The sequence below is a fragment of the Macrotis lagotis genome, chromosome X (assembly GCF_037893015.1).
Source record: "Macrotis lagotis isolate mMagLag1 chromosome X, bilby.v1.9.chrom.fasta, whole genome shotgun sequence".
NCBI lineage: Eukaryota > Metazoa > Chordata > Mammalia > Peramelemorphia > Peramelidae > Macrotis > Macrotis lagotis.
The window spans coordinates 269,053,564-269,057,416 of record NC_133666.1 but is presented as its reverse complement, the minus strand read 5'-3'; positions in this window follow the sequence as shown (position 1 = coordinate 269,057,416).

Here is a 3,853-nt window from a genome sequence, read left to right as displayed (position 1 = left end):
TTTTAATGTTCCAAATAATTATTAAGAAAAAACAAATTAAAGCTAAATTCTCTTTTACATCATCAGATTATCAAAGTTAAACTGAAGGCATTTCATTATGTATTTTGGAGTTCCCTATATTAATGAAATACCAGGTCTATCCCCTTTTCTAAATGTATAGATAGATAGATAGATACATACATACATACATACATACATAGATTTATAATATATATATATATATATGTAATTGTACAAAGCAAAAGTTCAGTTTCCTATATAGCCACTCCCTGTTTTTCATATCTTGAAATGTTTGTTTTTGTTGACAATTAAGTTCATAATAAATAAAACTTTTTAAAGTGAAGGGAAAGGAAGTAAAGGAAATGAGGTAAATGGAATTTTCCAAGTGTTTGCCTGTAAACAGGACAAATAAGCTATAAAAGATCTTAAAAGGATGGTAGGGTCAAATGAAGGTTGTTGATTTGTTGGTTTTTGTTTTTTAAAGGAAGAAGGACATGAGCTTTTAGGTAAGAGGGGAAGCTTCTGGATAAAGAGGAATTAAATATTATAGGAGCTGGGAGAAGAAATCTACAATCTGGAAAAGGCCCTTAGGAAATGGGAAGTGGAAGGATTCTTTTACAACAGGGTCAGGCCTAAAGGTCACTGGAGACAGGGTAGGTAGGGTCTTGTCCTCAGGAAAGGGAGGAATGAAAGGGTAGCAAGGTAACAAATGACTTTTGATCATTGTGAAAGGAATAAATCAAATTTATCTTTAGAGATTCCCTCTAGACTAGAATTATTGTAGAAGATTCCTACTTCTGAAAAGATATCTACCCAATTGCTTGCAGGTTCCTGAATTCATTTAACATAACTAGATATAAAAAATTTTAAATGCAAATGTCTTATTGATTTAAAAACTCACCCAAGCTGAATTTTAAAAGTAAAAATAGCTAAACAAATTTCAGGATTAATTATAAGGGGTCAGGGAGAGGGAGGGCTAAATGAGAAGATGGACATTGGACAACTAAAAAGAAGGACCATATGTGGCTCTTGCTATGGAATAGCCTGCAGTTCTACTTAACCTGACTTTAGATGAGATTTTTTTTTAAATAAGGTTGGTTTTGTTGCAAAGTAGTTTTATTACTAAAGGCTTTGGTAAATAGGGTTATATTGATTCAGAAGTATTACACTAAAACAATGCCTTAGGCACTAGGACAAATACAGAAATAGCACATTCTTTGCTCTATTGATCAGGAGAAAAAAAACAGAACAACAGAAGAGTAGTATAATCGAATACCTAGCAACAGACTGAAGTATCACAGTGTATGATGCCAGTTGTAAATGCTAAGGCAGTTAAGATATGACATTCAGGGGCAGCTAGGTGGTGTGGTGTGGTGGATAGAGCACCGGCCCTGGAGTCAGGAGTACCTGGGTTCAAATCCAGCCTCAGACACTTAATAATTACCTAGCTGTGTGGCCTTGGGCAAGCCACTTAACTCTATTTGCCTTGAAAAAACCTAAAGAAAAAAGACATTCTGTAAATGGTCACTCTAGTTATGCCCCAAGTTGGTAGTGAGTAAAGTCAATCCATAAATTTCAGGTTAAAAAAAAAGGTAGATAAAGGACTGGGATGTACTTGTAGACTGGATTGTGCCTGAGGTATGGGACAAACAATGATCATGCCATTTACAAAGTAATTATTTTAATATATTTGATTTTTATTCCTTTTGCTTCTATGGTAATGGATAAAGATCGTATCCAGCTAAAGTACACTTATGACATTTTCATGATCATGATATTAGAGTACTTTAAAATGTATCACAAAGAGAGGAGGGAGCAATGAGCAGCTTCTCCTGCGGCTAGGATTACTAAAGAGAGACTTAATTATAAAACCATATTAGATAACTAGAATACTGAGTCAGGAACTCTTATGAAGTTCAAATCTTGCATCAGACATTTACTAGCTATGTGACCCTGAGCAAATCAATTAACCTATTTGCCTCAGTTTCCTATTCTGTAAAAAAAACTGAAGAGGGAAATGGCAAACCATTCAAAGAAGATTCCAAATTGATCACATTGAGTCAGACATAACTGAAAAATGATTGAACAGCAATGCATTATATAACTGTTTAACTATATAGAATCACCCAGAAGTCATCAAAGTTGACTGGAGTTATCAGGAAAGGCTGGACCAACAAAGTGGATCTTGAGTGGGAAGAGTGGCTAGCATGTGGACAGGCAAAGAGGAGAGAGAAGGGCATTTCAGACAGGTATATTGTAAGTGGCAGAAATGAGTATTTACTGCAGAAGGAAGATGAAGAGCAGCCTCCTCCATAATTATGCCAGAGTAGAGAAAGGGTTGCAGGTGTACAGTTAAGTTGTCTTGAGCTCTCAAGCAATGAGATATATACATTTGTTCAGAGACAATAATTGTTAGAAAATGTGACAGCTTGGGGAGTAGTGAGGAAAGCAGTTTCCGATTTAGCTTGTTTGACCTTTTGCTACTAAGAAATCAAACCACAGAGAGACCACTACTCCTGACCTGCATCTAAGTGAACAGATGATGTCTCAACCCTGATAGGAAAATTTGATGTGAGACCCATGAGTTCTCACGATTCAATGTTCCCTCACTTAAGAGTTGGTAGAAAAGCATGAAGTCAGTAATTTGTTCTAATGGGAAAAGTCACTAAACTTGAAATTAGAAGACCCCAGATCAAGTCAAATTCTTTTCACTTCCTCCCTGGATGTCATTGACCTCTCAAGTGGCACCTAGTTATATAAGAAATATATACACATATATGTGTATGTATAAATATATGTAAGTACACACAAAGTTATATAAGTAAGATTGTACCAACCCCTAGCATCTATAAAAACACTTACAGGTTTGCAAAATGCTTCACCTGTCATATTTTATTAGATCATCACAACAAATTTGTGAGATAAAATCTATTTTTCTCCATTTTACAGATGAGTAAACTGAAACTGAGAGAAGATAGGCCCAGAGTCATACAGCTAAGTAAGTATTTGAGGCAAAGTCTGAACTCAGTTCTTCCTGATCCTAAGGCAAGCACTCAGTTCACTGTGATTCTCCTAAACACATACCATTCTTAATCTCTAGACAGGGTTGCTGTTGTCTCCCCATCCTGAAAAAGTAAAAGTATCAGACAAATTCATCAATCAATCAACTGACATTTATTAAACATAACTATAGGCCATGCCTTGTGCCAGGTCCTGAGGATAAAAGCAAACATGAAACAAGTATATATACACAGACATGCAAAAATAAGTATGTAGAAGACATAAGATATAATTTAGGGAGAAGACACTAGAATTTGAAGGCATTGGAATAGGTTTCATAAAGAAGTAGAACTTTGAGTTGAGCCTTAAAGGAACTTGTTTCATTCCATCATTTCATTCAGTCATGTGTAACACTTCATGATCCCAAGGGCCATAGCACACCAGTATCTTTTATCCTCCTCTATCTCCTAAGTTCATTCTAAGCCCATGTTTGTTGCTTCCATGACACTATTCCTCCATCTCATCCTCTGCCATCCTAATTTTTTTGCCTTCATTATCTCCCAATATCAGGGTTTTTTGCAGAGTTCTAACTTCTCATTATGCAACCAAAGTCTTCAAACTTTATTTGACCTTCCAGTGAATAACCAAATTAATTTAAGTATTGACTGATTTGATCTCTTTGCTGTGCAAGGGATTCTCAAAAGTCTTCTTTAGCACCACAATTTGAAAACATCAATTTTGTGGCTGCCAACTTTGCCTGTAATCCCACTCTCACAGTCATATATTACTACTGGAAAAACCATAGCATTGATTATATGAGCTTTGGTTGGATATCTCTGCTTTTTCTTCTACT